At 46.0% G+C, this 20,336-nt stretch overlaps 1 protein-coding gene and 1 long non-coding RNA gene across 2 annotated transcripts in view; one reads left to right on the plus strand and one right to left on the minus strand.

Moving 5' to 3' along the window:
- The window catches only part of LOC130267340 (uncharacterized), a 41,304-nt gene extending 28,032 nt beyond the window's left edge, over positions 1 to 13,272 (minus strand). Inside the window, exons 1-2 of the long non-coding RNA XR_008843150.1 lie at positions 13,242 to 13,272; positions 12,582 to 12,655 (exon numbers count right to left, since the gene is read on the minus strand). This is a non-coding gene — a long non-coding RNA (uncharacterized LOC130267340). The remainder of the gene's footprint in view (positions 1 to 12,581; positions 12,656 to 13,241) is intronic.
- Positions 12,461 to 20,336, plus strand: part of LOC130267337 (cationic amino acid transporter 2-like) — a 35,015-nt gene continuing 27,139 nt past the window's right edge. Inside the window, exon 1 of the mRNA XM_056516918.1 lies at positions 12,461 to 12,665. The gene's annotated coding sequence lies outside the window, so the exon portion shown is untranslated. The remainder of the gene's footprint in view (positions 12,666 to 20,336) is intronic.

Here is a 20,336-nt window from a genome sequence, read left to right on the forward strand (position 1 = left end):
GTGTCAATCACACGGTCCCAGCGCAGACATACTGGGTAGGCGTGGGGGTGGGCGTGGCAGCGGCAGGGAATCACGTACCTCGTGCCACGCCTATCCGACCGTCAGTGGATTTGATTAAAAGCATTTTTGGTTGTCATGAAAGCCTGCAAATATCAGGTAAAAACATTGCTAAACTCACCACCTGCACACAATACAAAGGCTGTGTGCAGGTTATTGCACCAAGATTTCATGACAGTTGCGCTTTAACTTGGCATCGCCGTAACTTGGCATCGGTGTCTTCATTGCCCCCGTGCCTAGCCCAGAATCCAGTGGTATACCTTCGGGTGGTTTAGGCTAAACCACGCCCTGGCATCATGGACACAAGAGGTTAATACCATCTGCCCCTGCCTGCAAAATAGAGGGGGAGCACCAATTACAGTACCCCACTAGCCAACTCCAAGCTGCTGCAGCACTTCAGCAATTTGCTTAAAGGGGACAGCACCTTATTCTTCTTAAAGCGACAACGCACTCAAAATCCAACCAGATGTCAGAACTCAGCTCTCTAGATCAACTGAGCTATGGTGCCCCTCCATCTCCAGCAGCGGGATCATCACCTGCTCCAGCGGCCGGAATGTTGCCAGTTTTGCCTGCAGTCCACATTAACAACCCTAGTGTTCCAGTGTCTGCACCGGTATTCATGGGGAACCCTGTTTTCCCTACCTAAAGGGGAGACCCCTTCATCCTGAGGGATTTCAAGGAAAGGATCCAGAGTTTGTTTGTCTTTTACTCTTTCCCTCCTAATCAACAGGTGCAATTGCTCACAGGACAACTACAAGGACCAGCGTGGGAGGAAGTCCGCACCTGTCCTGCCTTCGAGAAGGCAACTGAAGAACAGATCTTTGAAGGACTGTACCAGGTGTTTGAGTCCCATTCTCCCTCAGAGGTATGTCACCGGCTATGAAAGGCGACAGAAGCCAGGTGAGACCTTGAGAGCATGAGCCATAGCTCTACAGAATGCCCTAGAGACTGTCCAAGAACTGGACGGTATAACTCCCGAGCAGGGCAATAAAGTGTTACTAGACAGATTTGTTGATGGGTCTCATAATAAGTGAGACAGAGCCCAGCTGAGAATGATAGCAGTCCAAAACCCCAACATGTTATTCCCCGCTTTCAAGAAACTGGCTATCCAATTGATTGAATCCAGGACTGAGTAAGAGGGAGCTTGTCCACCTGTCCAAGAACCACTAGGAGCAGTAGCTAGACCTATACCATCACCAGCCCCATCAAGGCTGTGAAGGAGCTTGCCACCCGGTCTGCTCTACCTGACTGTGAATCGCCCCTGCATAGAAAACTTACCCTTGCTCCTGATCCCCGCAATTTCAACCCCTGCAACCCTCCATCTAGCAGACCCCCAGGGACTCAAAGACCCTTTTGTACCCATTGTAATAAACCTGGACATTGGAAAACGCAGTGTTGGGATTTAAACGGATTTCCCCTTAGGTCGCGGACCGGCCCTAAGGAAAACAGTCATCAGGTCCAATCCCAGAATGACCTAAGTCAGGACTCTCACTTTATGTCGCCTCCTGCCCCTATGTAAAAATTATCGTAGAAGGTGAACCATTGGAGGCTTTGATCAATACAGGGTCACATGTATCTACTATACCTAAAAATGTTTTCTATCAACATTGGGGTGCTAGTTTATTGTGTGAACCGGAGGATGTTAGCTTCAGAGTAGTTGAGGGTAATTGGCAACCAGTCCCCAGACATGGATACTGGGAGCCAACCATTCAGTTGGGAGAGCATGTACTTAGCAGGCAGGGAGTAATAGTAACTAATGTGAAAGATAAGGGATCTGCTGAGTTTATATTGGAAATGCACATTATGAAAAACTGTTTTGTTGAAATAGTAGATGCTTTGCATGCCTCTCTTCCCCATATGTCCCATCAGGCCAGTGGGCTGCGCAGCACCACTTGAAGGTTCTACAAGCGGAGCAGAAGTTTGCCAACAAGCAAGGTGAAATCTGCAGAGTTAGAGTACAAGACATCAGGTCGGTGACCTTGCAACCCAACACAGAGACTATCATCTGGTGTTGTGCACTTCCCGGAGTCAAGAATAGAGACTATCAAGCCCTATTAAAGCCTCTGCAACTAGAAGACCACCCTCTTTTCCAAGCTGCGAGAAGCCTTGTTACTGTTACCAATGGGAGAGTTCCAGTCCGGTTAGTCAACTTGTCTGATGTTGCTACTGTGTTACTCAAACACACCCCAGTAGCCCTGTTGTATCTCATGGAGTCAAAGGACATCTTAACGGAACGTATGGTGGCAAGACAGTGTGTAGTCCAAGTGGCTGAAGGCTATAGTTCAAGTCCTCCCAAGCCCATGTGGGCACAACTCCAAGTTGGAGACGACACTACCCCAAGCGATCAAGTCAAGGGAGTCATCAATGTCGCCAAGAGGTACCATGAAGCTTTTAGCATACACCCCACATATTTCGGGCATACGTCCATGATCGAACACCGAATCCTCACAGTTGACAGCCCACCTATCAAGTAAAGACACTGCCCGTTTGCACCAGGCATGTATCAGACTGTCAAGAAGATGCTAGCCGACATGAAAGAGGCAGACGTCATCCATGAAAGTCAGAGTCCCTTGGCGGCGCCACTTTCCTGGTCAAGAAAAAAGACAGAGCCATCCGCTTTTGTGTCGACTACAGGAAACTGAACAATTTTACACATAAGGATGCTTATCCTCTGCCAAGGATCGAGGACTCACTCACAGCCATCGGGTCTGTTGCTTATTTCTCCACCCTGGACTTAACCAGTGGATATCGGCGGTGCCAATGGCGATGGAAGACTGGGAGATGACCACGTTCGTGACACCCATGGGACTGTTTGAGTTTAAAAGTATGCCGTTTGGGCTGTAGAATGCCCCTGCTACGTTCCAGCGCTTTATGGAGAGATGCCTGGGCCATCTGAATTTTCAAAGTGTCCTATTGTACCTGGACAATGTCCTTGTGTATTTCAAGTCCTACTAGGAGCACCTCAGTCATCTGTCAGATGTCTTCCAAGCATGGGCTGAAGATCAAGCCATCAAAGTGTCACTTGCTTAAACCTCAGGTACACTACCTGGGTCATGTTGTCAGCGCTGAGGGATTCCAGCCCAATGCTGAAAGGGGGAAGTTGTCAAGAACTGGTCTACCCCATGCACAGTGAAAGATGTCAGGAGCTTCGTGGGATTTGCCGGCTACTACCGCAGCTTCATTCCCCTTTTCGCCAGATTGCAGAACCCCTCACAGCTCTCCTACGGGGTATGGCAAAGGAGAACTACAATGAAAGACTACCTGTCGAAACGGCCAAAGAGCATGAGACAGTTGCAAGTTGCCCAGTTGCCCATAGAAACCAATCAGCTCCAGCCTCTCCCACACACACAAAATGTCTCTAGCCTCCCACACACACAATCCCTTCAGCCTCCCACAAATGTCTCCAGTTCTCGAGTCTTTCCCACACACATAATGACTCCATCTTCTCTCTCATACACACACAATAACTCTAGCCTCTCCCAAACACACCTACAATGCCTCCAGCCTCTCCCAAACACATATACAATGCTTTTAGCCTCCCCCAATTGCCTCCAGCTTCTCCAACACACACAATGCCTACAACCTCCCCCCCTCCACACACAATGCCTCTACAGATGCCTCCAGCCTCTGCCATACACAATGCCTCCAGCCTCTTGCAAATGCTTACGGCCTCTCTCTTACACACACACACAATGCCTCCAGCCGCTCTCCCACACAATGCCTCCAGCCTCTACCACACAAACAATGCCTTCAGCCTCCCACACACCACTATTGCCTCCAGCCAACAAACCATTCACCTCTATTGCCTCCAGCCTCCCACATTGCCTCCAGCCTTTCAGCCCACCTACATTGCCTCCCAGCCCACACACATTGCCTCCTGTCTCCCATTCCACATACATTGCTTCCTGTCTCCCAGCCATCCACATTTCCTCCAGCCTCACAGCCCACCGACATTTTCTCATGCTTCCTGGCCACCCATATTGCCTCCAAATGAACCACATTGTTTCCAGCAGAAAGGTAGCGCTGTCCGCTCATCCACTTATGACCTGGAATGCACACCAGTGCCGTTTGACCCGCCTGTCCCTGCCCCAGCTTCACTAGTGCAAACCTTAGAAGAAGATGTCCGGCGCTGTAAGTGCACTCTTGGCAAGGAGTCACAATACAGATGGGAACGTCTGACGCGTTTCACACCGGCAGGTGCTTAATCGTAGACTGAATTCCCAATACAACATGCAGTTAAAATTACCAAATACAAGGTTACATGGTACATTACATCACAATAAAATCTTGTGGAAAACCAGACATTGATATATGGATTTGTAGGTGACACTGTTCAAAGCCGGGTTTACTTGTTCTCTCCCAGTCTGAACACGAACATATGTAGATGTTACGCCGAGCGCTCCGGGTTCCCGCTCCTCCCCGGAGCGCTCGCTTCACCTCCTCCGCTGCAGCGCCCCGGTCACGTCCTCTGACCCGGGGCGCTGCGATCCTGCTGCTAGCCGGGATGCGATTCGCGATGCGGGTAGCGCCCGCTCGCGATGCGCACCCCGGCTCTCCTACCTGACTCGCTCCCCGTCTGTTCTGTCCCGGCGCGCGCGGCCCCGCTCCCTAGGGCGCGCGCGCGCCGGGTCTCTGCGATTTAAAGGGCCACTGCGCCGCTGATTGGCGCAGTGGTTCCAATTAGAGTTATCACCTGTGCACTCCCTATATTACCTCACTTCCCTTGCACTCCCTTGCCGGATCTTGTTGCCTTAGTGCCAGTGAAAGCGTTCCTTGTGTGTCCCTTGCCAGTGTTTCCAGACCTTCTGCCGTTGCCCCTGACTACGATCCTTGCTGCCTGCCCCGACCTTCTGCTACGTCCGACCTTGCTTCTGCCTACTCCCTTGTACCGCGCCTATCTTCAGCAGCCAGAGAGGTGAGCCGTTGCTAGTGGATACGACCTGGTCACTACCGCCGCAGCAAGACCATCCCGCTTTGCGGCGGGCTCTGGTGAAAACCAGTAGTGGCTTAGAACCGGTCCACTAGCACGGTCCACGCCAATCCCTCTCTGGCACAGAGGGTCCACTACCTGCCAGCCGGCATCGTGACAGTAGATCCGGCCATGGATCCCGCTGAAGTTCCTCTGCCAGTTGTCGCTGACCTCACCACGGTGGTCGCCCAGCAGTCACAACAGATTGCGCAACAAGGCCAACAGCTGTCTCAACTGACCGTTATGCTACAACAGTTGCTACCACAGCTTCAGCAGTCATCTCCTCCGCCAGCTCCTGCACCTCCTCCGCAGCGAGTGGCCGCTCCTGGGATACGCTTATCCTTGCCGGATAAGTTTGATGGGGACTCTAAGTTTTGCCGTGGCTTCCTTTCCCAATGTTCCCTGCATCTGGAGATGATGTCGGACCTGTTTCCCACTGAAAGGTCTAAGGTGGCGTTCGTAGTCAGTCTTCTGTCCGGAAAAGCCCTGTCATGGGCCACACCGCTCTGGGACCGCAATGACCCCGTCACTGCCTCAGTACACTCCTTCTTCTCGGAAATCCGAAGTGTCTTTGAGGAACCTGCCCGAGCCTCTTCTGCTGAGACTGCCCTGTTGAACCTGGTCCAGGGTAATTCTTCCGTTGGCGAGTATGCCGTACAATTCCGTACACTTGCTTCAGAATTGTCCTGGAATAATGAGGCCCTCTGCGCGACCTTCAAAAAAGGCCTATCCAGCAACATTAAAGATGTTCTGGCCGCACGAGAAATTCCTGCTAATCTACATGAACTTATTCACCTAGCCACTCGCATTGACATGCGTTTTTCTGAAAGGCGTCAGGAACTCCGCCAAGATATGGACTCTGTTCGCACGAGGCGTTTCGTCTCCTCGGCTCCTCTCTCCTCTGGTCCCCTGCAATCTGTTCCTGTGCCTCCCGCCGTGGAGGCTATGCAGGTCGACCGGTCTCGCCTGACACCTCAAGAGAGGACACGACGCCGTATGGAGAACCTCTGCCTGTACTGTGCTAGTACCGAACACTTCCTGAGGGATTGTCCTATCCGTCCTCCCCGCCTGGAAAGACGTACGCTGACTCCGCACAAAGGCGAGACAGTCCTTGATGTCTACTCTGCTTCTCCACGTCTTACTGTGCCTGTGCGGATGTCTGCTTCTGCCTTCTCCTTCTCTACAGTGGCCTTCTTGGACTCTGGTTCTGCAGGAAATTTTATTTTGGCCTCTCTCGTCAACAGGTTCAACATCCCAGTGACCAGTCTCGCCAGACCCCTCTACATCAATTGTGTAAATAATGAAAGATTGGACTGTACCATACGTTTCCGCACGGAGCCCCTTCTTATGAGCATCGGATCTCATCATGAGAGGATTGAACTTTTGGTCCTCCCCAATTGCACCTCGGAGATTCTCCTTGGACTTCCCTGGCTTCAACTTCATTCCCCAACCCTGGATTGGTCCACTGGGGAGATCAAGAGTTGGGGGTCCTCTTGTTCCAAGAACTGTCTAAAATCGGTTCCCAGTAACCCTTGCCGTAACTCTGTGGTTCCTCCAGTAACCGGTCTCCCCAAGGCCTATATGGACTTCGCGGATGTTTTCTGCAAAAAACAAGCTGAGACTCTACCTCCTCACAGGCCTTATGATTGCCCTATCGACCTCCTCCCGGGTACTACTCCACCCCGGGGCAGAATTTATCCTCTCTCTGCCCCAGAGACTCTTGCCATGTCCGAATACGTCCAGGAGAATCTAAAAAGGGGCTTTATCCGTAAATCCTCCTCTCCTGCCGGAGCCGGATTTTTCTTTGTCTCCAAAAAAGATGGCTCCCTACGTCCTTGCATTGACTACCGCGGTCTTAATAAAATCACGGTTAAGAACCGCTACCCCTTACCCCTCATCTCTGAACTCTTTGATCGCCTCCAAGGTGCCCACATCTTCACTAAATTGGACTTAAGAGGCGCCTATAACCTCATCCGCATCAGAGAGGGGGACGAGTGGAAAACGGCATTTAACACCAGAGATGGACACTTTGAGTATCTGGTCATGCCCTTTGGACTGTGCAATGCCCCTGCCGTCTTCCAAGACTTTGTCAATGAAATTTTTCGTGATCTATTATACTCCTGTGTTGTGGTATATCTGGACGATATCCTAATTTTTTCTGCCAATCTAGAGGAACACCGCCGGCATGTCCGTATGGTTCTTCAGAGACTTCGTGACAACCAACTCTATGCCAAAATTGAGAAATGTCTGTTTGAATGCCAATCTCTTCCTTTTCTAGGATATTTGGTCTCTGGCCAGGGACTACAGATGGATCCAGACAAACTCTCTGCCGTCTTAAATTGGCCACGCCCCTCCGGACTCCGTGCTATCCAACGCTTTTTGGGGTTCGCCAATTATTACAGGCAATTTATTCCACATTTTTCTACCATTGTGGCTCCTATCGTGGCTTTAACCAAGAAAAATGCTGATCCCAAGTCCTGGCCTCCTCAAGCAGAAGACTCCTTTAAACAACTCAAGTCTGCCTTTTCTTCGGCTCCCGTGCTCTCCAGACCTGACCCTTCCAAACCCTTCCTATTGGAGGTTGATGCCTCCTCAGTAGGAGCTGGAGCTGTTCTTCTACAAAAAAATCCTTCCGGGCATGCTGTCACTTGTGGTTTTTTCTCTAGGACCTTCTCTCCAGCGGAGAGGAACTACTCCATCGGGGATCGAGAACTTCTAGCCATTAAATTAGCACTTGAGGAATGGAGGCATCTGCTGGAGGGATCAAGATTTCCTGTTATTATCTACACCGACCACAAGAACCTCTCCTACCTCCAGTCGGCCCAACGGCTGAATCCTCGCCAGGCCCGGTGGTCTCTGTTCTTTGCCCGATTTAATTTTGAGATCCACTTTCGTCCTGCCGATAAGAACATTAGAGCCGATGCTCTCTCTCGTTCCTCGGATGCCTCAGAAGTTGATCTCCCTCCGCAACACATCATTCCACCTGACTGCCTGATCTCCACTTCTCCTGCCTCCATCAGACAGACTCCTCCAGGAAAGACCTTTGTTTCTCCACGCCAACGCCTCGGAATCCTCAAATGGGGTCACTCCTCCCATCTCGCAGGTCATGCGGGCATCAAGAAATCTGTGCAACTCATCTCCCGCTTCTATTGGTGGCCAACTCTGGAGACGGATGTTGGGGACTTTGTGCGAGCCTGCACTATCTGTGCCCGGGATAAGACTCCTCGCCAGAAGCCCGCTGGTTTTCTTCATCCTCTGCCTGTCCCCGAACAGCCTTGGTCTCTGATTGGTATGGATTTTATTACTGATTTACCCCCTTCCCGTGGCAACACCGTTATTTGGGTGGTCGTTGATCGATTCTCCAAAATGGCACATTTCATTCCTCTTCCTGGTCTTCCTTCTGCGCCTCAGTTGGCTAAACAATTTTTTGTACACATTTTTCGTCTTCACGGGTTGCCTACGCAGATTGTCTCGGATAGAGGGGTCCAATTCGTGTCTAAATTCTGGAGAGCTCTCTGTAAACAACTCAAGATTAAATTAAATTTTTCCTCTGCATATCATCCCCAGTCCAATGGACAAGTAGAAAGAATTAACCAGATCCTGGGTGATTATTTGCGACATTTTGTTTCCTCCCGCCAGGATGACTGGGCAGATCTCCTTCCATGGGCCGAATTCTCGTATAACTTCAGGGTCTCTGAATCTTCCTCCAAATCCCCATTTTTCGTGGTGTACGGCCGTCACCCTCTTCCCCCCCTCCCTACCCCCTTGCCCTCTGGTCTGCCCGCTGTGGATGAAATTTCTCGTGACCTTTCCATTATATGGAGAGAGACCCAAAATTCTCTCTTACAGGCTTCTTCACGCATGAAGAGGTTCGCGGATAAGAAAAGAAGAGCTCCCCCCGTTTTTTCCCCTGGAGACAAGGTATGGCTCTCCGCTAAATATGTCCGCTTCCGTGTCCCTAGCTACAAGTTGGGACCACGCTATCTTGGTCCTTTCAAAATTCTGTGTCAAATTAATCCTGTCTCTTATAAACTTCTTCTTCCTCCTTCTCTTCGTATCCCTAATGCCTTTCACGTCTCTCTTCTCAAACCACTCATCCTCAACCGTTTTTCTCCCAAATCTGTTCCTCCCACTCCTGTTTCCGGCTCCTCGGACGTCTTCTCGGTCAAGGAGATTTTGGCTGCCAAAAAGGTCAGAGGAAAAAATTTTTTTTTAGTAGACTGGGAGGGTTGTGGTCCTGAAGAGAGATCCTGGGAACCTGAGGACAACATCCTTGACAAAAGTCTGCTCCTCAGGTTCTCAGGCTCCAAGAAGAGGGGGAGACCCAAGGGGGGGGGTACTGTTACGCCGAGCGCTCCGGGTTCCCGCTCCTCCCCGGAGCGCTCGCTTCACCTCCTCCGCTGCAGCGCCCCGGTCACGTCCTCTGACCCGGGGCGCTGCGATCCTGCTGCTAGCCGGGATGCGATTCGCGATGCGGGTAGCGCCCGCTCGCGATGCGCACCCCGGCTCTCCTACCTGACTCGCTCCCCGTCTGTTCTGTCCCGGCGCGCGCGGCCCCGCTCCCTAGGGCGCGCGCGCGCCGGGTCTCTGCGATTTAAAGGGCCACTGCGCCGCTGATTGGCGCAGTGGTTCCAATTAGAGTTATCACCTGTGCACTCCCTATATTACCTCACTTCCCTTGCACTCCCTTGCCGGATCTTGTTGCCTTAGTGCCAGTGAAAGCGTTCCTTGTGTGTCCCTTGCCAGTGTTTCCAGACCTTCTGCCGTTGCCCCTGACTACGATCCTTGCTGCCTGCCCCGACCTTCTGCTACGTCCGACCTTGCTTCTGCCTACTCCCTTGTACCGCGCCTATCTTCAGCAGCCAGAGAGGTGAGCCGTTGCTAGTGGATACGACCTGGTCACTACCGCCGCAGCAAGACCATCCCGCTTTGCGGCGGGCTCTGGTGAAAACCAGTAGTGGCTTAGAACCGGTCCACTAGCACGGTCCACGCCAATCCCTCTCTGGCACAGAGGGTCCACTACCTGCCAGCCGGCATCGTGACAGTAGAATCATTCAAATTAATTACTAATTCAACATAAATATTTCTTTTTACTTGTACAGCAAATTCATTCATAATTTAGACCCTCATAAGACCTCGGGTCCTCCTGGAATACCTTTGAAAAAAGCATATTTTCAGAGAATTTTGCTGCTATAAAATAGTAAATAATATCTTATATTCTATTTTATAAGACTATTTATATAGTCTTATGAGGGTCTAAATGATTAAGTGTATCGAGAGGATAGGGTTATTATGTTGAAAGCTATATAATTACCATCACCTTGATCCAATGACCAGAATAGAGAGGAGATAATGAAGGAACATTAATTAGGGGGGAAAAAAAAGGAATATATAGAGTGCTGGATAAATTAAATGTTTGAAGACCTGGCTTCTAAATAGAAAAGATAGACTGTACTGTATATGCATCCACTATACAACAGGAGTTCACGTCTATCAATGGCTTTCGTATACAGGTTAGTTCAATTCTTTTAGAATAGTCCCTAGGACTATTTTATTCCATATGTCATAATTTGGGTTGAACTTTAATTCTGTTCAATTGTTCGTTAGATAATGAAGAAAAATATCCATGGACTCCTGGGTATCACATTATATACAGAATACTTCATCTATATACCTGTACAAGCAGATGGTATGTTCTTTAAAGGATTGGTTGGTATAGCCATATTCTGTAGCGGTTTAATAAAGGGAAAAGGGGGTTGCAACAATGAATTTATTTCCTAGTTCAAAAGGGTCTTAAATTTTGTTTCTGATTCCTCTTGGATTTATACACCGAAATCTCCAGATCATAAGAACTGTAACTGTGACCATATAACTGAAATATTACTGCTATCCTTACATTTTTACATTATGAATGTAATATTTTCAAGAGAAAAGCTTTCCTGCTCTGGACAGTTTCTGAAATGGACAGAGGAGGCAGCAGGGAGCAAAGTGTTTGACTGAAGAGAACTACAGGACTTCCTCCGGGGCATACAATAGCTGATAAGTCCTGGAAGGCTTAAATTTTTTTATATGGAAGTAATTCACAAATTTGTATAACTTTCCAAGACCCGTTTATTTTATTATTTTTTTTTTTTCTGAAATATAACTGCTATCTGCAACAAAACCCATATGAAGCATATTTCCTGCACTAATTCCCCATGCACACAACCCCATGCATCATCCCCATGCATCAACATACGATGGTAATCCGTTCCAAATGGACCATCGTTTGTTGAAACCATCGTATGTTGAGGGATCCGTGCAATGTAAAGTATAGGACAGTGGTCTACAACCTGCGGACCTCCAGATGTTGCAAAACTACAACACCCAGCAAGCTGGGAGTTGTAGTTTTGCAACATCTGGAGGTCTGCAGGTTGAAGACCACTGGTATTGGAGGTTATACTCACGTGTCCCCGCCGCTTCGAACCATCACCGCTCGTCACCACTGCCCTGGATGTCGCCTTCCAACCCTGTCGCCGCGTCCCTGAGGTGTCCCCGACGCTCCGGCAAGGCCTCTGCTTCCTCGGCATCCTCGCTCTCCGTCGCCGCCATCACGTCGCTATGCACGCCACTCCTATTGGATGACGGGACAGCGTGCGTAGCGACGTGATGACGATGATGGAGAGCGCCGACGATGCAGGGTATCCCAAAGAGGACGCACCGGAGCCCCGAGGACTGGTAAGTGATCGTCAGCGGACCACACGGGGCACCGTAAACGGCTATCCAGTGGCAGCTGAAGCAGTCTGCGCTGCCGGATAGCCGTTTATGTGATCGCCTTGACATACAAAAGCATCGTATGTTGATGCTGCCTTCAACATGCGATGGCCTCTGAGAGGCCATTGTATGTTGAAATGATCGTATGTCGGGGCCATCGTAGGTCGGGGGGGTCACTGTATATATACTGTACTTCCATCAGTCAGCTGGTGTTCTCACAGATGGTTTTGCACAACCATGGAGCTACAACTCTATAACTATTTGACCCCCTTACCAGTACAGTCAGTTGTACAAGGTAAGCATCCCAGTTGCCAGACCATTTCTACTATCTTTCTTCCAGTTCAATGCCGCCCTAAATAAGCAAGAATGCCCATTCTGATTGGTCGTTTCTTCCGGCCATTGACATATTTCACAGATCTGGACTGCCCATAGTATTGTATTGTATTGTATGTTGAGTCCAGAAAAGACCATTTTATGTTGAAACTATTGTATGTTGAAGCCATTGTAAGGAATCAGGAAATAAGTAGCTAACATACATACATGATAGAAAGTTCCTGCCACAATGCGTCTCTCCCAAATGTTAATTCTGGCCTTAACCCCAGCAGGCAGCACGTCAGCTCTCTGTTACTTGTAAAGGATTTGGAAAGTGTTGTGGGAAAAAAGTCTTTCTGGACAGATCTCCTTGTTGGAGCTGGCAGTAGGGACTAATAGAGGGCATCGGTAGGTGGGGATCAGGCTAAAAAGAAATTCTTTCTCAGCAAGTCCATTAATTTACATAGGTCTGCCCTTACTGTATGCTCACCCTGGACCACTCCTCTTCTCCATATACCATGGTTGCCAGCTTAGAGTCTCTGCAGAGTATTCGCCTCCAGAGACCTGAAATACAGTAAGTTTGAGATATTCTATTATTATAAAATTAGACTATAATTTGTATTAGTGCTGTGTATTCCTTTTATTCCTTGTTGACTGTTAATGATTTACTTGCTGTTTGGGACCTGGGTTGGTAAATGTTTAATACAACCTATATCTAGTCACTTGGTGGTCTGCAAATCCATATTCATCCATATTACCATCAATAATTCGTGATTGTATGTTTTTGGAATGGATGGAGGCAGAAATGGAAGCCCAATGGGTCGTAGAAAACGCTAGTCATTTCCATTGACTTTTTAATCCCTTAGTCCTTCTTCTGGCTTCTGTTCCTGTTTCTGGCAGCATATACCAGATGGAAGAACAGATTTTCGGAAAACAAATTAGAACCGAACCTAATGTTAATTCACTTAAAAAAAAGATCCTGCAGAGTTAATGCCAAAATCCTTAGTGGTCTAGGGTAATGAGAGGTTAAAACCACACGGCAGTGCAACCTGGGTGATAGCAAAGTTCATCCAAAACAAATATGTTACATAGCCCCTGAAGACATGCATGTACATGATCTAGAGTACGTATTACAGGGATCAATACCTACTTTTCTGTTGGTCTAAAGTGTTAATTCCAACGTCCCTGGTGATCGTGATCTAGGGTACAGAAGGATGTATGCTGTGCCTTGCTTCTTTGGCGTCTAGGGTAATAGAGGCAGTGGGGGAGATTTATCAAAACCTGTCTAGGGGAAAAGTGGTGCAGTTTCCCATAGCAACCAATCAGATTGCTTCTTTCATTTTTCAAAGGCCTCTTTAAAAATTAGAGAAACAATCTGATTGGTTGCTATGGGCAACTGCACCGCTCTTCCTCTGCACAGGTTTTTATAAATCTCCCCTTATATGTCTACTTTTATAGTGGGGAGGCTGGTAGGTGTTGTTCTCATAAAGTTCATTCAAAGGCAAAGACTCTGAGAAGTGCTCTAAAAACCAGAAAACTGGTATTAAAGGGGAAAACATTATAATTTTTTTTTTTAATCAACTGGTGCCAGAAAGTTAAATAGATTTGTAAATTACTTCTATTTAAAAATCTTAATCCTTCCAGTACTTATCAGCTACTGTATACTACAGAGGAAGTTGTATTTTTTCTAGAGTTCTTTTCAGTCTGACCACAGCGCTCTCTGCTGACACCTCTGTCCGTATCAGGAGCTGTCCAGAGCAGTAAAGGTTTTCTATGGGAATTTGCTTGTGCTCTGGAAAGTTCCAGACATTGACAGAGGTATCAGCAGAGAGCACTATGGTCAGACTGAAAAACAAGAAAGAAATACAACTTCCTGTAGAGCATAAAGCAGCTGATAAGTACTGGAAGGATTGAGATTTTTAAATAGAAGTAATTTACAAATCTATTTAACCCCTTAAGGACTCAGCCCATTTTGGCCTTAAGGACTCAGACTTTTTAATTTTTAATTTTTTCCTCCTCGCCTTCTAAAAATCATAACTCTTTTATATTTTCATCCACAGACTAGTATGAGGGCTTGTTTTTTGCACGATCAGTTGTCCTTTGTAATGACATCACTCATTATATCATAAAATGTATTGCGCAACCAAAAAACACTATTTTTGTGGGGAAATTAAAACGAAATAGCAATTTTGCTAATTTTGGAAGGTTTTGTTTTCACGCCGTACAATTTATGGTAAAAATGACATGTGTTCTTTATTCTGAGGGTCAATACGATTAAAATGATACCCATTATTATATACTTTTATATTATTGTTGCGCTTAAAAAAAATCACAAACTTTTTAACCAAATTAGTACGTTTATAATCCCTTTATTTTGATGACCTCTAACTTTTTTATTTTTCCGTATAAGTGGCGGTATGGGGGCTCATTTTTTGCGCCATGATCTGTACTTTTTTTTGATACCACATTTTCATATAAAAGACTATTAATACATTTTTTATAATTATTTTTTTAATAAAATGTATTAAAAAAGTAGGAATTTTGGACTTTTTTTTTTTCGTTCACGCCGTTCACCGTACGGGATCATTAACATTTTATTTTAATATTTCGGACATTTACGCACGCGGCGATACCAAATATGTCTATAAAAAATGTTTTTTACGGTTTTTGGGGGTAAAATAGGAAAAAACGGACGTTTAACTTTTTTATTGGGGGAGGGGATTTTTCACTTTTTTTTTACTTTTACTTTTACATTTTTTAACATTTTTTTTTACACTTGAATAGTCCCCATAGGGGACTATTCATAGCAATACCATGATTGCTAATACTGATCTGTTCTATGTATAGGACATAGAACAGATCAGTATTATCGGTCATCTCCTGCTCTGGTCTGCTCGATCACAGACCAGAGCAGGAGACGCCGGGAGCCGGACGGAGGAAGGAGAGGGGACCTCCGTCCGGCGTTCTGAATGATCGGATCCCCGCAGCAGCGCTGCGGGCGATCCGATCGTTCATTTAAATCGCGAACTGCCGCAGATGCCGGGATCTGTATTGATCCCGGCACCTGAGGGGTTAATGGCGGACGCCCGCGAGATTGCTGGCGGGTCCCTAGCTGCGATCAGCAGCCGGGATCAGCCGCGCATGACACAGGCATGGCTCCGATGCCCGCGGTTATGCACAGGACGTAAATGTACGTCCTGGTGCGTTAAGTACCACCTCACCAGGACGTACATTTACGTCCTGCGTCCTTAAGGGGTTAAAGGGGTACTCCAGTGAAAAACTTTTTTTTTTTTTAAATCAACTGGTGCCAGAAAGTTAAACAGATTTGTAAATTACTTTTATTAAAAAATCTTAATCCTTCCTGTACTTATTAGCTGCTGAATACTACAGTGGAAATTCTTTTCTGTTTGAAACACAGAGCTGTCTGCTAACATCATGAGCACAGTGCTCTCTGCTGACATCTCTGTCCATTTTAGGAACTGTCCAGAGTAAAAGGAAATCCCCATAGCAAACATATGCTCTTCTGGACAGTTCCTAAAATGGACAGAGAAGTCAGCAGAGAGCACTGTGCTCATGATGTTAGCAGAGAGCTCTGTGTTTCAAACGGAAAATAATTTCCACTGTAGGATTCAGCAACTAATAAGTGCAGGAAGGATTAAGATTTTTTTAATAGAAATAATTTACAAATCTGTTTAACTTTCTGGTACCAGTTGATTTAAAAAAAAAAAAAAAGTTTTTCACTGGAGTACCCTTTTAACTTTCTGGAGCCAGTTGATTTAAAAAAATGGGTTTTCCACCAGAGTACAACTTTAATTCTCCCACTATCTTTGGCCACCAGGAACATTTCCTTAGTGGTAAGGGTGTCTGGCCCTTTTTATGGCCTAGGGTAGTGGACAAGTTAATTTTAGCTTTCCTGGTGCTCTAGGGCAGTGCAGCTTGGGTAATGGCAAAGTCCATCCAAATATGTTACAGAGCCCCTGAAGATATATATGTACATGTACGGGCTCTGTACCATATATAACATAGAGAGCTATGTAAAGAGAGTAAATGTTGGCACTACTGTGATATAGTCTGTCAGCCCTCTTTCCTCTATGTGTTGGCAACAAAATAGTTGGTACAGTCATGCTCTGCATGGAGAGCAAGATATAATCCAAATAGGAATTCGAGTCCATGGCACTCAACATATCCTGGTGAAAGTTACAAGACAAGTGCGATCCATAAATATCAAAGGGCTACGGCTGTTTCACGCAACAATAAAAAAAAGACACTTGTGTAATTTCTGTAATTTAGACCAAATTAGCCCATAGCGTCTGTTTTCATTATCCAGGTTTCTTTTATCCTCAAGAGCTTTTTAGTATCAATCTATCGATTTCCTTCTTGCTGAGGAAAATTAACCTCTTTCTAACATTTTAAAACAAATGACTGTGGAATCACTATTATCACAGGTTTTTACACATATAAAAGTTCCCACAGGGAAATGTGATGACATAAACTACAAACTTTACTAGTAATAAAATGTTTAACCTGCCATTCTACGCCTCCTATCCTCAGGAATGTAGCCTCACTATTACATTTGCAAAAATTGCAATGCCTGCAACAAAAATTTCCTTTCGGAGCGACTTTTTCTAGCCGATTCATTAAATTATTTTCTAGTCTAGTAACTTTCAAATGATCACTGTCCATATCGGATAACAAAGTTTCATAAGTCACTGCTCCCCCTCCCCCAGGCAGACGAATTGTGGTGGGGGGCCAGTGACTGAGAATCTAAGTTCATCAATTGGTTACTTAGACCTATATTAAAAGATTTACCATATTATTTGAAACATACCTGAGAATATTTGCTAGCGGTGCAGGACATGGCAAAATAATTACCATCTCATATCAGGGGATGTTGAGAGCCTGTACACCCCCACACCGCAGGATGTGGGTGTACAGGTTATAAGAGAATTGCTTTTTTACCAGGGGTAGAAGCAAGGATAGTGTTGATTTCATTTCACGTGGGAAACCCTTACATTAACACGTACTCCCAATGGGTTCAAGTTCGAGGATAATTGGTTTAACCCTTTAAATGGGCACTGTCCGATTCTAAAACTGTTGTATATCTTGGCAAAACGTTAACCTTTCTAATATACTTCCTAGAAACATTTTACCTCCATTATTAAAAGGCCACTAGTGGTCCCCATACCATTCAGAAGATAATTCTGTCCGGCTGCAGCATCTTTTTTGTCCCAACTAAAGCAAATGTTGAGACAAAGTCTAGTAAGTCAGGGAAGGACAAGCACTCCTTTGTGTTCACTCCTGTCCTGTCTATCCGACTCCTGTCTGAAAACAGAGAGGAGGGGATTACAGAGCAGCCTGAGGCGACTGGATAAAGAGACCCAGAACAGCACAGAAGACTCAGGGAGGAATCTAATGCATGGTAGGTGAGGGCGGGCTCAATGCTTGCCTCCGACATGCCCCTGAGCAGTGGATGTCAGAATGAGGGAGCAGCAGAACAGAAGGATTTGTGAGCCAAATATAAAAGTCAGACACATAAAACACATGTAAACATCTGCATGACCAAATGAGTAACATATAGAAGCATTATTTATTTTATGTGATACGACAGGTACACATTTGTGTGCACTTTTGTTTTTACCTCCTCACCCTTTAATAGCCATTACATTTATTTTATTAATTTACACAACCATATGAGGATTTGTTTTTTGTGGGGCGAATTATACTTTGTAATGACCTCCTTCACTTTTCCATAACATATACTTTGAAAACAAAACAAAAAAATATTTGTGAGGTGAAATAAAAAAAATGCTAATTTGAGGCATCACTCCCACTCTTCTCAGAAGGTGGAGACCAGAGCACACCCGGAACAGATAAGTGACTAAAATTCGTACAAGAGACTGTGGAAGTCCCAGGAGTTGGACCCCTCGCAATCAGACACTTAGCTCCCTGCAATCTTGCATTCGCCACCCACCTGTTTGAGTTGCACACCACGGTACCAGCTCACAAACAGCGGGGTGGAGACCACGGGGCCAGAGTATTGTGACGTCACGACTCCGCCCTGTGTGAAGTCACCCACCTGTCCCCGCTATGCAAGTCTATGGGAGGGGGCGTGACGGCCGTCACGCCCCCTCCCATAGACTTGCATAGCGGGGGTGATGTCCCCCGTGGACGCCACCGGGCTGTTTGTGAGTTGGCACCGCGGGGCAGAGGCGGGACCCCGCGGTGAGACATCTTATCCCCTATCCTTTGGATAGGGGATAAGATGTCTCAGGGCCGGAGTACCCCTATAAAGATACCCTTTAGAAAAATCAAAACAGAACAGCTAAAGAGGATATATGTTTGTTTGTAGTACAGAAGTTAAAGTAGAATGTTTAAACGAAAAAAACAATCAGCAATATTGGCATCGGCATTGACATCTTATTGAATCTGATCCAGACCTTAGTGATTTTGCTCTTTAAAAAAAACGCTATTCTCCTATCGCCATAACTAAACCTTACAGGATTATTTAAGAGTCAGTAAACTAGAAAATAATTTGATGAATTGGCTAGAAAACGTCGCTCCTAAAGGGAATTTTTGTTGCAGACATTGCAACTTTTGCTAATAGTAATAGTGAGGCTACATTCCTGAGGATAGGAGGCAGGTTAAACATTTCATCACTAGAAAGACCGAATTTGTAGTTTATGTCCTCACATATCCCCATGGGAGCTTTTATATAGGAAAGACGATTAGACATTTATACCTTAGATTAAGGGAGCATGTAAACTCCATCAGATAAGGAAAGGAGGCATATAATAGTGACCCAATAGTGCTTCCTTTCAAAGGCTTAGAAAGAGTTATTTTTCCTCAACAAGGAATAGATTGAGCCAAAAAGCTCTTAAAGGGTACCTTTAAAAAAAAACTTTTGATATATTATAGATTAATGTAGGCAGAATAACTTTACAATTGCATGTTATTAAAAAATAAGCTTCTTTCTATTTAATTTTCCACTTTGAAGAAATGACCACTAGGGGTCTCCCTACCAGTCCTGGCAGCAAGCATTTCAGACTCATGCTGGAGTCCTAAACACTACGAGCTGCCAGTCTGCTTTGTTCACAAAGGAGAACACTCAGAGCTGCCAGCCTGCTTTGTTCACAGCCTGTTTGGCTGTGAACAAAGCAGGCTGGCAGCTCTGAGTGTTTAGGACTCCAGCATGAGTCAGAAATGCTTGCTGACAGGACTGATCGGGAAAAATACAATAGAAAGAAGCATATTTTTCATTAACATGCTATTGGAAAGTTATTCAACATTCATTAATCTAAAATATATCAAAAGTTTATTTGATGAGAGGTACCCTTTAATAAAAAAAACAACCTAGATAATGAAAAAGGACACTATGGACCAACTTGGTCTAAATGACGGAAACAACATGTGTGTTTGTTATTTTTGTTGTAGTATACTTACATCACTTTGTATATTTGTATTTTGCTCCCATGAAATGTGAAGCCGTGCAGCACTCTGCTTTTTGTGCGCACATGCCGCTTCATAGTTGTCATAGAAACGAGCTTCAAAAGAAGTATGGACACGTGAAACGCCCGTAGCTCATTTCATGTTTATGGATCGAACTTGCTTTGTAATATTCACCCTGGAATAAAGGTCGATTCTGTGTCAGTGCCGCTGACAGTGTCGCTTCCCACCTGGATTTATTTTGGATGAAAAAAGGCTTTTGGCCACTACAAGTCTTAGTATTGATTTTAATAAAACAATGGGCCAGATTTATCAATCTGCCAGCAATAAACAGTCTGGTGTTGCTCATGGCAACCAATCACAGCTTAGCTTTCATAACTAAAAATGAAAGCTGAGGTAAAATGAAAGCTGAGCTGTAATTGGTTGTTATGTGTACAACCAATTTTTGCTTCTGGCAGATTGATAAATCTGGGCCATTGTGTATCACTGTTGGTAGATTACTTTACGTATAAAGATGTAACTAGGTCAATACATGGTGGTATTATTTAAAGATGTATTCAGCTTGGAAAAGTCAGGTGGAGTCTGACTGCTGGGACCCCCACAGACTCTAGAATGGGGCCCGAATCTCCCTATTGAGTGCTCTAGCCTCTAACTTCTGAGACAAACTGGTCTTGGCAGTGATGGCCCGCTCAGTCAATGACCGGTCGCAGCCATACTGTTGGGCGCAATGGGCACTGTATGATATGGTACTGTATACCATATGGTGGGGACACCAACATATAATGCCCAAGGCGTACAATTC

This window comes from Hyla sarda, chromosome 4 (genome assembly GCF_029499605.1).
Source record: "Hyla sarda isolate aHylSar1 chromosome 4, aHylSar1.hap1, whole genome shotgun sequence".
In the NCBI taxonomy this organism is placed as follows: domain Eukaryota; kingdom Metazoa; phylum Chordata; class Amphibia; order Anura; family Hylidae; genus Hyla; species Hyla sarda.